Here is a 14,592-nt window from a genome sequence, read left to right as displayed (position 1 = left end):
TTTGCATCATCATCACAGCAACATGTGGGACACACTAGTAATATTTGTTCAATTAATAATAAAAAGAAAAGAATATTTAGATTTTGATGCAAAATTATTTTAAGTGATAGTTTAATTTTTCATTAGCATAGTCATTAAAAATTTTAAGTTATTATATTTTTGGAGCATACTTTTTATTTGAAAATATTGACAAAAATATGATATGAAAATGATAATTAAAAAACTGTAAAATCTTTACCAATGACATTTCGGAACAGTAATGAGAATCAAACAAATGGTGATTCTTTAAGCATGTTTGTGTTAGAATCACAAAGTTACACATCCCTCTCCTTTCTTATTCGACTTTCTATCTGCCTTGCAAACATTCATTCAGCAAACATTTAAAGGATTGCTTGCTTTGTATCAGTTACTAGGACTAGAGTGATAAAGGGATGGCCATTCTTTCAAGAAATAATCTATTTTCATGAAAAAGAAGTCTGCGACTTTACATACATTAACAGAAAGGTTTACTGAAACTATTTCAAGGTGAAACCCTGTAGCAGCAATGGCACATTAATTACTCCATAAATTGACAATAAAAGAGAGCTGAATGCCACCTCTCCCCAAAAGATAGGATCCAGGTGTCGGAGAATGTTGATTGGTAGTAGAGGGCAATTACTAAAGGTTTTCCTCTTGAAGTATGCTTTCCAGCCAGGCATAAAGCCCTATCCAAAAATAGGATCACATTGTTCTACTGAAAATCACAATAGACATCGCTTGGTACAGTACAACATGCCACCCAACTTCATTAGAAAGGCTACATTGAAAATAATTTCTAAGCAACACATCCTTTTCAGATCTTGTGAATTCCATCTTCAAAGTGTCTTTTTAATTAATCTGCTCCTCTTTAACAAAACAATCACTTTGAGTTAGCCTTTCCAATTACATAGATTTGTAGATAAAGTTCATCAACCATACTACCAACTAGTTCTCTGTCCGAAATACATATCTGATCATCTCATTTCCTGACTTAAGTCTTTGTTTACCAAAGGCTAACACAACTCCCTGTTGAAGTAAACAAATTTCACAGCCTGGAACACCTTTTTCCCTTTAAATGTCTGCCCTTCTGGATTCTCACTCTGAACTTTCCCCATCCATGTTGGATACATCATCATTGCCAGAACACAACATGTTCTCTGGCATCCATTTACCGATGTGTGCATTACTCCCATGCATTGAAGTCCACACACCCAACTTCATCTGCCTGGTAAACATCCATTCATCCTAACTTTATTCTGTGAACATTTATTAAACACCAACTAAGTCTTAGTTACTGCACTAGAAACGAAAGACACAAAGATGATTAGAACATTTTTCCTATATTCCAAAGTAGCAGCATGGAAAATATACATATAAATAAATACCATAACTTGGCAGAAAAAAAATACACTATAACAAGATAAAATGACATATGGGAAAAGGAAGAATGAGGAAAAGTTCAAAGGAGTGGCTTAGAGATAAAAATTAAAACAATGTAAGAAGCACAAGTGTGGGGAAAAGTTGAGATTAGAAAAGGCACTCCTGGCAGAGGAAATAGAATATACAGAGGTGAGGAACAGCAGGAAGTGGGTAATCTGGCATGATTTTCCTGAAAGGCTAATGTGTAGAAATAGAGGCAGATACAAAGGTATACAGATTCAGCCTTGTATTCTAAATGTGTTAAGATCTACTTTCAAAAACACATCTTTGTGAATACTTCATTGTCTTTTTTAGCCCACGGTGTTCTTTAGATAATGTGCAAGTGAAAAAACAAGTTATATTGCAGAACCTTCTCATATTAAACCTAATACCAATGCACTAGTTTTTTCTATGTGATATTTAAACTATTTATAACATATCTATATTTATATAAACATGTATGTACTTTTGATATAAAATTTTTTCTCATTGTAGATTATTTTAAAAATATTTATATGTAAACACCAAATCTTGTGAATTTCTTATTATAAACTATTTTATTCCTGGCAGGGATTTGAGAGAATCTTAACAAAGGCAAACAAGCAAGTAATTCCACTCAATTATAGTTCTTATGAAATTTGTCCAAAAAAAGGTAATTAATGCTCTTTTGGAAGGACAAAATGTATGTAGGATTTATACTTATAGCTTAATAGTTGATGGGTCATAATATATTCGTTAAAGTTGCAACAAAATATCAATTTTAGGTTTCACTATCTGTTTTTATGTATAATATATTTGAATACCAAGTGTTCTTGTCTGATGAGCAGACTTTTGTTTTTTTATTCTAATTCACTAACATTGGGTATAGATTTTTTACTGAAATTTCTAAACACAAATATCCAATATGCAGATTCCTCACAGCTACTGCATAGAAACAGTAGGAATCTTCCATATCAGCTTCCTAATTTTTCTCAGAAAGTTGAAACAGCACCTGACAAATTATGAAAAACAAGAACTAAAGTTGAATCTAAGAGTTACTAGAAAAATGCAACAGTAGTTAGAAATCAGAAACTGAAATATGATCCTTACTTGGCTTTATTTAAAAGTGATGGTCAACTTTTCCTTTCTTGTTTTTTTTTTTTAATCGATTCATAAGCTGACCACAACCTATCTTTCCAGACCCACCTCTTCACTTCCCTGTTCTCTTAACATGCACCATCTGCACTGACCTTCCTTTAATACCTTAAGTTTATTGCTATTTCTAAGATTTTCACATCCTGTTTCCTCTGCTCCAGCACATTGTTTCTCTCCCTCCTCTTTCTGTTAAGTAACCATTACACAGCTCACCTGACTAAACCTCAGTATCCCTTCCTGACTGACACCTTCTCAAGATCACATCTCCTCTTTATACATCTCACAGTCCCGAGTACTGTTTATTCTGTTCCTGGTTCACACGTAGATAGCATGGCAGGGAGGTTCAAAGCACAGGTTCACAGGGCTTGGAACTCCAGCCCTGTTGTTTATAAATTATGTAAGAAACGGTGGGGACAATTAACTGAGAAGTTGTGAGTAATATGCACAACTAAGCTGCTAGAAAAAATATATATACCCGAGATTAAAGCCTTATTCTTCCATTTACTGGCTCTGTAAGATCTTAGATAAGTTACTACTTCCAGGAGTCTTGGTTTCATCAAATATAAAACATGGATAGCAACAGAACCTAAATTATAAGTCTATTTTAAGTATTAAAACAGTATCTGTCTAATAAATGTCAGCTATCATATAAGATATGTAAGATTCTTACATAAATAAGAATGTACCTAAAATCCTGTCATATAGTAAGCAGTGAATAACTTATTCAATGTACTTGTGGTAAAACAGATATGACATTGTAAATATATTGCGAGTTTTGCGATTGTTTAAGGTTTGCTCCCCCATTACACAGATAACAGTGGTATCCATCTGTTGGACATTACATCCCCAAGACCTAACCCAATGTCTGCCATAAGGAGCATTCTCACTAAATACAGCTACACAATAAATGAACTGCTCTCTCCCTCCACGTGAAAGTTATAAAATCACTTTACTTGCAGTAACTTCTTGGAGCTTTTGTGAGATTTCAATTAAATAACATATATTAAAAACACATAGCACCAGAAATATGGTGAATATTCAGTACATGTAAACTACTTCTCTTCTTTCCATGTCACGAAGAAAAACCATACATCTCTTTAATGCACCACATTTATGATCTGTGTCCATCATATGCATCTTTACTCTGTCATTAGGACAATTTCCAGGACAAATGGTTGTTCTTTTATAACTTTCACCAGTTAGAGTTTCATTAGGTAAATGGTTTATGGAGCTCCTTATACAATTACAGAAGTTTTTCTTAAACTAATTTTTAACATTTGTTCTTCCTATAGCTTTTTGTGTCAGCTTGGGAAGTCATACTGAAAGGTGGGGTTATACCAGGTGATCTTTAAATGATGTACATTTGCTTGTCTTGCCTGTTGGAAGAACAGTGAATTCTTAGCAACCAGAGGAAGAACATGAATGTCCATGAATGGCATTGTGCAAGCATGCAATCACGCGCACACACACGCGCGCGCACACACACAAACACACACAGTCCTAACTGAACTGAAATTCACATAATCTTCTGTCTTTCATTTTGCTGAGATTTTTCAATAGCTGGCATTCTAAATAAGACTTCAAAAACATTTTAAGTCATAAACCACAGAATGTAGACAGCTGTTCTTGTCTCTTCTTACATTTAAAATTCACAGACCATAAAGTTTTGCTGAAAAAAAGCAAAGGGAAAGCTTTCATTTCTAACATGCTAAGGGACAGGTTAAAAGGGGCACTTGCACCATTAGAAAGCCATGGGAGGCTCTCAGTGGCTGTCTCATCTTTGACCTCTGCTGGTAAAACATTTCCTAGTAGTAAGTCTTTTCATCAAGGGTATGCTGTCAATTTAGCTAGTTCTTTAGATTTGATGACTTACTGTCTCCTATTGATCCACTTTTCAATGACTGGTAAAACTTAACTAGGTGTTTATAGATGTTTTCTGAACATTATTTGAGGTGGGTCAAAAATTTTGCTCCAAATTTAATGACTGTGGCACTCAGAGGTTGAGATCACTATAGGGACATTTCACAGACTTTCTGTCACTTCTAATTTACTATAGTAACAATATGTGGCTGACATTTATTAAGCAATGTTTGATAGGAGCCAGATGCTTTATTGAGTGATTTGTAAACATGTTGTTTAATTATAATAACCTTGAGACACTGGTATTAGGACTAAATTATGCAGGAATTATTTATGGTGATGGTTACACAATTATTTGAATATGCAAAAAAACTACTGAATTGTACAATTTAATAAAATACATTGTCTGTGTGAATTATATTGTAATAAAGCTGTTATGAAATTAGTTTGAGTTATTTTTCCTTTTCTATTTCTGCTGGACAGAATCCATAAACCATCTAGTGCAATGCTATTCCCTCTGAATCTTCATTCTTACCATACCCTCACACCCTTCACTCTTACTTAAAACAGATATACACTTTGCCCCCACCATACTGGCCACACTTGTTTTTGCTTCTGAGATTGTTTTTACCTACCTCTCTCTCTGAATGTTCTCCTTGCACACATTCATATCTCTAAACATATAATCATGCCATAAAAATTGAGAATCTACTATGTGTTCAGCACTGAACAAGGCATTGGAAAAATTTTAAAATATAATACAGAAGTAATAGAATACATGAAAAAATTCCTTTATTCCCTGATAAAAGGAAATTTTCTCTCCTTTGAAATCCTCTAGCACTTTATCAGCACATCTCTTATACCCTTTGGTATCCTCTACCATGTCTTACAATTGTTTGCAACCATTATGAACACTCCCAGCTTTTTCGTGGACTTCCAGTACACTGACTCACATTTAATTGCCCATCTCCCGAACCACATATGCTCTAAATTGAACATTATAAATGTTTCATAAATAATTTGTTTAAAGAATGAAAAATATGTAAATGAGTAGAATAAATATTTACTCATTTCTATGAGGCTTCAGCATAATTCCAAAACATTTACACCCCCAAATCTCAAATCTTTATGGACTTATTTCATACATCCTTGCCATATATTCATCCATCAATTTGTTCATTCATATAATAAATTACTTTTGAGTAAACACTATGCGCCTGACACTGAATGAAGGAATGGAAACATGGTGAATAAAAAGACCTAATCTTTTATTAAAATCAATTTCAAGAAATGGATAGATGAACAATAAGTCTATATTGAGTGAAAATATCAAAATTATATAAAGGGGAAAATGATTTATAAAGGAAAGATTGATTCTATTTGTGAGGGAAACCATTAGTGAAAGAGGTGGCTTGGATGTGGGGTGAGTGATTCTACTCAAGAGGAATAAACAGATTCAGAGTCAGGAAGAGAGCCTCGTGTGATTAGAAACTTTCAGACATGTGATAGTATTGGAACATACCTGCACATAGGAGATGTTTAAGGAAATGGTGAATGGTGAGGCCAAAGAGATAAACACTGACTATATTATAGAGAGCCTTGTTTATCATGTTAAAGCTATTTTAACCTGGCAGCCAGAGGAGTCTTCTGTCCTCCAAATCACATGACACTCTACTTTGGTCATTATACTTGTTTTCATAAAAATTTACTGAAAGCATTCTGGTGACATAATAATTTTTTCTACAGTGTATTCAAGTTTTAAAAAATATTCTATTGATTTTCTATATTGTATTAATTTCAAAGCTAGACAGCTGGGTTTGGATTTTGGCTCTGCCATTTACTGGGTGAGTGACTGGGCAAATTAAATTGTATGAGTTTCAATTTTGACATGTGGAAACTGTCAATAAAAATAATACCTTCTAAGTATGTTTTTTTTTTTTAAATGGAGACTGAATTAGTAAATATATATGTAAAGCACACAGAACAGTGCCAAACATGTAGTAAACATGACATGATTTAGAAATTTCCTTCCCCTAAAGAAAGCGATTCTTCATTTTCACATGTTGCAACAGGGTAAAACATATTTTTTATTACATGCTACAGAAATATGTCATTTAAGAATTATTACATGTGATCATTATCACCTTTATTTATTTGTTGAAATATGTTTTAGAAAGCCTAAAACTTTTCAAAGCACATATGCTTCATTTATTGTTAACTTAATTAGATGCTGTGATGAAGGGAAAGGAGCAGACGCTTGGCAAGACTGCACTGCACCACTTTCTGCATGAAATCTCTCTGGATTGACATAATTTTGATTTATAATTTCTATTTCTAAAACTAGTACCTATTTAAATGAGGAGAGTAGTCTGTTCCCTTAACTTATCTCTCTCTGCTCATCACAAATTCCTATCAGAAAAATTACAGAGGACCATGAATTAATTATTCCTGGCCTTTCATGTATAATGCTCCCACTCCAATCTAAAATAAAATAGTAAAAATAAAATAATATAAAAATCTGGGGAACATTACTATGTGGCAGACACTGTCTATAAGTCACTTTATATATAAATATCAAGTTTAATCATAATATTGTTGTAGAGAAACTACTATGATAATTCAAATGTTTTGGGTAGGGAAACTGAAGTACAGAGAGACTAAACAATTTGCTCAAAGTTACAGTATTTTTTTCATTAGAAAAACCTTTCATAAACTATATTTACTTTTCTCATGTACACACAAGCTTATGTGGTCAGGGACTTTTTCCGGGAAAAGATAGGACATGAGTTGGTGCCCAAAGGAGATTCAGTTAGTTACAAAAGCAAAGTGGTTATTAGCTTTAGAAAAAGGGGTAGTAGTTAGCCAAAATGATGTTAATACAGATATTAAAATATATTACAAAATTATAGAAAATGTAGAAAATTATATCAAAAATAGAGAATTAAGAAATATATGCACACAAGTTTTCTTATATGTACATCTTTCTTATTTAAACAAACGATGTCCCTGAAATGTACAGAAAAAAAGATAGACTTTGATAAACAATGCTGAGGCAGCTGGATATTGTTATGTCTCCCACCTCATACTACACACAAAAATCAATGTCTGAAGTATTGTAAATTTAAACATGAAAGGTTAAAAATTAAAGCTTCATAAGAAAATATAAGAAACACTTAAAATCACTTCCTATGACATAGTAAATGCCTGTTACTAAGCAGTTTTTCTATGTGATGATATTGTTTACAGAGAGTATAGTAAGTCCTCAGTATACACCTGCTGAATACAGCATGAAACAGAGGCAGAGACAATTTATTATTTAATTCAAATCAACAGAATTTCCTGTCTTTTAAATGTAAAGTAAAAATCTAATAAATGTCAGTCATTCATGATTAGAATCAGCAGCTGTCCTAATTTTAACTTTGATTCAAACTAAGATTCTAATAAATCGATGACTGACAATCAATTGAAAATTATGACATATTATTAAACATACTATAAGTCTGTCAACTGAATTCTTTTTAATTAATTATTCTAATAATTGGTAATTAGGTCCCCTATCTCTGTTCTTTTCCTTCATGTTTATTTTATCTATTCTTGAGTCTTGGAGTTACTAAATATATTTTTAAATCAGCTTACCAATTTTCACATAAATTTTAAAAATATGCTGAGATTTTCAATGGGAGTGCTTTTATGAAAATAATATAGCAGAGAACTGGCATCTTTACAATATTGAGTCTTTCAATTCATTAATCTATGACTCTTCATTTAATCTTTAAGTTCTCTCAATAATCTTTATAGTTTTAAGTGTTGAGTTCTTGCAAAACTTTTTAATATTTATTCCTAATTAATGTTTCATTTCATTCTCCATTTTTGTGTTGATATATATGTATATAAATAGAAACAACATTTTTAATCTAGAAAAAAAGATAAGTTCACTTGTTAGTTCTAGGTGTGTCTCTGCAGATTCATTAAGAGATTCTATGTACACAATTCTGTTATCAGTGGATTATGCTTATTTAATTTCTCTTTTCTAATCTGTATATATTTATGTATGTGTGTGTGTGTCCCGCACCAAACAATTCTCTGTGATACCAGCTGGGTGTTCTATAAATGAACTTAATTCTGATACTGTCTACCTAGAGACAGCATCATTCTCACAGGTAAAGGGCTCAGTTCCACAGGACTGTCTCTCTCCGTCTCCCCACTTCACATGACAATTGCAAGTCCAGGTTATCACTTGTGCTTCTGACTGACTGGCTATATCAGAGGTTCTAGAGATCCTTTCCTTGGGTTTAATTAATGTGCTAGAGTGGCTCATAAAACTCAGAAAAAACAGTTAACTGTTTACTAGCTTATTATAAAAAGTATGATAAAAGATACAGATGAACATCCAGATGGAAGAAAGCAAGGTGTGAGGGGCTTGGAGCTTTCATGCTCTTTGTGGGAGCGTCACTCTCACAGGACCTCCACATGTACTGCACCCGGGAAGCTCTCTGAACACCATACCTCTGTGATTTTTATGGAAGGTTTATCATGCAAGCATCATCGATCATTAGCTCCATCCAGCCCCTTTCCAGAGAATAGAAGAGGGAGTGGGGCCGAAAGTTCCAAGCTTCTAATTATGGCTTGGTCTTTCTGGTGACCATTCCCCAGTCAGGAGCCTACCAAGAGTCATCTCATTGGAACAAAAGACACAGCTACCATTCAGAAAATTCCAAGGAGTTTAGGAGTTCGGTTTTAGAAACCAGGGTCAAACACCAAATATTAGAACATAAGATGTTCCTAGTGCTCTTATCGCTTGGGAAATTGTAAGAGTTTTAGAAGTTCTGTGCCAGGAACTAGATACAGAGACCAATTACATATTTTCTATTTTTTCAGACTATTTTTACAGTTTCAATATCTAGTCTATGTATTTATATTTGCCCACATATTTGCACTATCCTTTTTCTTCGTCCTCTCTGAAATATGTGTTTTTCTCCAGGATCATTTTCCTTCTGTCTAATGAGCTCTCTTTAGTATTTCTTTCAGTGCTGGTTTACTGACAATAAATTATGTTTTTATATATCAGAAAACATTTTTATTTTGCCTTCATTTCTGAAGCACTATTTTACTTTGTATACATTTAAATTGGCAGTTATTTGAATACTTTCCATATGCTATTCCAATGTTTCTCTGTTCCATGACTTCTGCGGGAGAGTCAGCTTTAAGTTTCATTGTTGTTCCTTTAACATCTTATTTCTTCTCTATCCCACCCATACTCTACCTTTTGAGAATTGTTTGTCTTTTGAGAATTCGGTTTCTTTGCTCCTAACAATCTTCTGTGATGCACCTATGTGTTGCATCCATTGTATTTATTAGTCTTGAATTTGTAACAAATACACATTTCCAATAAATACAGGGCTTCTGGGAAAAATGTTTCGTCATTATCTCTTCAAATATTATTTCTCCTCCTTTTCTCTCCTGTCTTCTGAGGGGACTACTACATTTAGATATCTTTTGGACTTGTATTTAAACTTTTATTCACATATCTCTAAAACTCATTTTTATGTTTCCTTTTTTTATGTGCTTCAGTTAGTATTTTGCATCGATAATTCTTTTAGTTCACTTTTCCTTCTTTTGCATTGATAATTCTTTTAGCTGCACTTACTCTTCTGTTAAATTAAAAAAAAAACTGTCTTCATGTCAGGTGATGTCTTTAATTCTAGAATTTGCATTTTATTCCTTATTTGAAACTTTGATTCTCCATTGCTTATTTTCTTCTATTGGTTTCTACAGTAAATTTATTTTAAATTCCTTGCCATCTATTACATAAATATACATCATTTGCAGTTGTTTTTGTTGTCTGTTTTTAATTCTGGTTTTCATTTATGTACTGCTATGTTTTATCATATATAGTGCTTTTTGATTGCCAGAAATTGTGTATAAAAAAGTTACAAAGGCTCCAAATATGATATTCTTCCAGAGAAGGTTCACAATTCCCTCTGCTAGGCTAATAAAGTAGTAGAAGATTAGGACTGTCAATTCAAGAATATGATGAGTCAAGGACTGTTCACAGTACTGTAAGGTTCACTCTACCGCTGATTTATCCTTAACCACTCATAACATTGAAGTGACAACCCAGTGTAGTTTACAGGCTTCGTTCCTATAATAAGTTCTAACCTCTAATTTGTGTTTCATGAGACTGCTGAAATTCTACTTGGTATGTTAGTAGAATTATGTTTAGTTTTTAAATTTCCACACAATATAGCCCCAGATTTCAGCAAACATCTTGAGGGTAAACCTAGGCACACACCCAGGCCAGCGTCTTCAAAAAGCACTTTTTTTCTGTGCCCCTTTCAACAGCCTTATACAAGTACAAAATTTGAATGAATCTCAACCACAGGGAGTAAGGAGAATTGGCAAATCTCTAGTGGAAAAATGGCTACAGAAATTAAGTGCACCTTGTTGAGGTTTTACCATCCCAGTAAATTAGTCTCTCAAGTGTTTATTTCTTCAGCACCTAACCATTGTATTCATATAAATATTTTCTCTGTTTTATCCAATTTTTGTTCTTGGTGGGAGTTATAGGTTGCTTCTAGCTTAGTTCATCCTACCTTGTAACAGAATTATAAATTTAAAAAAAACTTTTTCTTTCTGATGAATTATTCTATTCTCCTTTGTAAAAAACCTAAATTACATAGTGTGAAATATGCTAAGGGGAACACTGTCAATGTACCTGCTAATATAAAATGACTGCAATGAATTGAAGAATATTTGCATAATTCTTATTACCAAATCATGTATTTCTGCCAAATTAAAGCATCTATAAGAAAACATCAATTCATAACTTTTAAGAGTGCAAAGACCCAGAAATTATATTTCTAAAGGTTTATTTCTACAAAACTAAAGTATATTAACACATTTCCATTTAAACAGATTCAGCTTAAGTTAATCTAAAAATCTATCTTCATAATCATGTGGAAATACTTTTGATATGTATAAAACCAACATATTGAAAATAATCTCAGATTTCCACCAAAGTTTAAAATAAATACAAAATGCAAACTTAGCACACAAAAAAAAATCTAGCTTTATAAATATTGATACCCATTCAAATAAATTAACTGAAGTAAAATCATCTCAGAATGAACTGTAAATCATGCACTGTTTTATGTTCCTAAGATTTAGGTTTCTGGAGAATGTAATTCAGACATAATTTTTTAATACTTTTTTAATAACCATCAGTAAAAAAAAAACCCTATTGATTTTAAAGAATTGAAAAGAACAATCAATATTTCATAAAAATGTTAAGTCAAAAGGAATTAAATACTTAACATTTTAGTAGGAAGATTCTGTGTTTTTGCCTACAGTTCTTTCTCTCACTCTCCCTTGCTCCTTTTCTCCCTCCCTCCTCTTTTTTTCTCAGCAGACATGAATTCTGATATTAAATTTCTTTTAGAAAAAATTACAAAAAAACATAACTTCTGTTATTTTTATCTAAAGCACATAAAACACACATTTTGGCAACTTATGAAGGTCTAAGTTCTAAAACATGTTTATACAAATAAGAAAAGGGAGAAAGTTAATTGGAGCCTCAGTGCATAGTTTCGAGTTTCAAAACTCTTTTTCTCACTCTGTCATATTATAGCTAACAAACTGTAGTTTTGCATCTATAAAATTGAGTTAATTATAGTTCATACCTCATTCAATTAATGAACTAGTGTATACAAATATAAAGTGATATCACTAAGTTGGCTATTTATAAATCATTGCTATAATTCTTATCATTTTTGTTATTACTATTAATGCCATACAAATTTGGCACAGTAGTTAATCAAAATCTCACTGAAAGTATGTCAATCTAGAACTGAAAAGTATTATAAGAGATAAAAGAAAGTATATTGAATGAACTAACAACTGCAGAGATCAAGAGATCTTCACGCTTTATCCACATCTGTTGCTTCCTCTACAAGTTGCTATTTTTGGAGACTTCTCATAAAAGACCATAGTTTTCATCTTTTGAGAAGAATTAAGAAATATGCAATAATATAGAAAACAAAATTATAGAGAAATTTAAGTGCCATAAATTTTATGGCAAAGATAAAATTTATGAAGCATTATTTTCACTAACCATCAGAAAACCACTAAGACATTTTAGTATTATTACCCAAACCTTATAGATAAAGAAACTAACTACTGAGAGCTTTTCTAACTTGCCCAAATTTGCAGATTTCTGAGTGAAGAAATTTCACTTGCTGCACTTTTAATTACTTACTCTCTTTTGTTTCCAGTAGAGTTAACTCCACTGGCATAGTGACTTTTGCATATACATTTCACAGTCCACATGGTTCAAAATTGTGGAAGAAAAAAATAATAAATTATATTTCTGATCTGCAAAAGACTACCATTTCACACCATCTAATTCACTTAAGAACTCAGTTCAGACAAAAAAGTGCTATTTGAAAAAAAGAATATAAACAGATTATAGGAAACTTGTATGAGAATTGGTTTAGATTATTTTGTTTGCTTTAAATGTTTAATTATTTTAATGTCTTTATATGACATTAATCTTTCTGGAATACCATAAGAAGTATGACAAGTGCAAAATCTCCATTAATTTGTTTAACATTGGAATAACTGAAAGTACATGACTTTCTTGATCATGCTATATCCAGATTTCACTTAGCATTAGAAATTTCTCAATTTAAAAGCATAAGGACCACATATTAAAATAATCTCAATGCTCAAGTTAAAATAATGAGAAAACATTTTGAATTTTTAAAAGTTCTTAATATGACTTATTGCTTTATGTTATGCTTTAAAGGATTTGAATATTTATTAGCCCCTCATATTAAATTTCAAGAAGAGAGAATAAATTATATCATACTCAGACCACAAAGCCCAGCAGAAACTAAAATACAGTGAGAAATAATGAACCACTTAGAGGGAAACTCTCCCTACAGTTCTCGTTTTTATTACTAAAAAGTAAACTTATTTTGACTATATATTCTTAGTAAAATTTTGAAACACATATATGTCCTGTTATGTTGACTCAGAATAGTCCTGTTAGCTGTTGCTTTACTAACGGAGGCATATTGAACATGTGGTAACTTCTCAAATTTTAGCTATCATTAGTAGTAATTACCAAGTTGCTATAAAGCGATTTATTAATATTAATAATTTTAAGAATTTAGAGCAGAACTTCTCCATACAAAAGAAACAGAAAAAATATAAAATTCTAAAATGACATAAGAAATGTATCATCTAATGAACAGCTCAATTCTTTCATAGAGAATAAGATTCACACTTCAATCACAATCATCTGACTTTCATATTACGCTCAGCAATGAAAAACTGCAGTGCAACAACCTATTATTGTAGGACATACAAACTCAAGGGTTTTTAAAACAAAGACATTTCTTACCTTATTTGTGGCATGGCACTAAAATAAATCTCATTTTTTAAAATATAGGACATCAAACTTTTCTTCCCTTAAATGACTTTGTGTAAATAAAATTCAAAATATTCCATCTGTGCCAGCACCACTTTTACAAAAAACTGATTTTCCATCAGAAAAGTAAATCTAGAGATGTGTGGATATGAAGTTTATGTGCCACCGCTAGTAACAAAAGTTAAATCAATTTGGCACTTCTTGCTAATGTAGTTCATCAGAAAGCTGAACCCACTCTTTCCATACTTTTCATCTATTTCTGTAGAGAGAATGCACAGCAGGAGAAAGAATATGATTCCCAGTCAGCAAACCTGAGTTCTAGCCCTTGTCTGTGCCAGGAATAACTATTTGTTTGACTTTTTGTGTGCATCACAGCAACTTCCAAGTTTTAACATCTCCTCATTATAACAAAGCAAGGACTTCTGTATCGAATGCTTGACTTCTAATTTAGGATCCCTCCCACCTTTCTGGGCCACTTGGTAAAGAAATTAATAATGCTAAATGTCAGATAACTCATCTGTGACACTATCTAACTGGGTTTATGTGAACATCAAGTAAAATAAACTTCCTGATTCTACTTTTCCATAGCACCCTTTACTTCCTTTTGTGCATACTCTTCACAACTGCAATGAAATGTTTCATGTAGCTGAATCTCCAGTCCTTTGAATAGTGCCTGAAAAATGAGATGTTCAGTAAAACAATTAAATGCTTAACTATATTAATTACGTGTA

Source organism: Pteropus medius, unplaced genomic scaffold (assembly GCF_902729225.1).
Source record: "Pteropus medius unplaced genomic scaffold, Ma_sr-lr_union100, whole genome shotgun sequence".
In the NCBI taxonomy this organism is placed as follows: Eukaryota; Metazoa; Chordata; class Mammalia; order Chiroptera; family Pteropodidae; genus Pteropus; species Pteropus medius.
The sequence above is the reverse complement of the archived record's forward strand: the minus strand, read 5'-3'. Positions refer to the sequence as shown.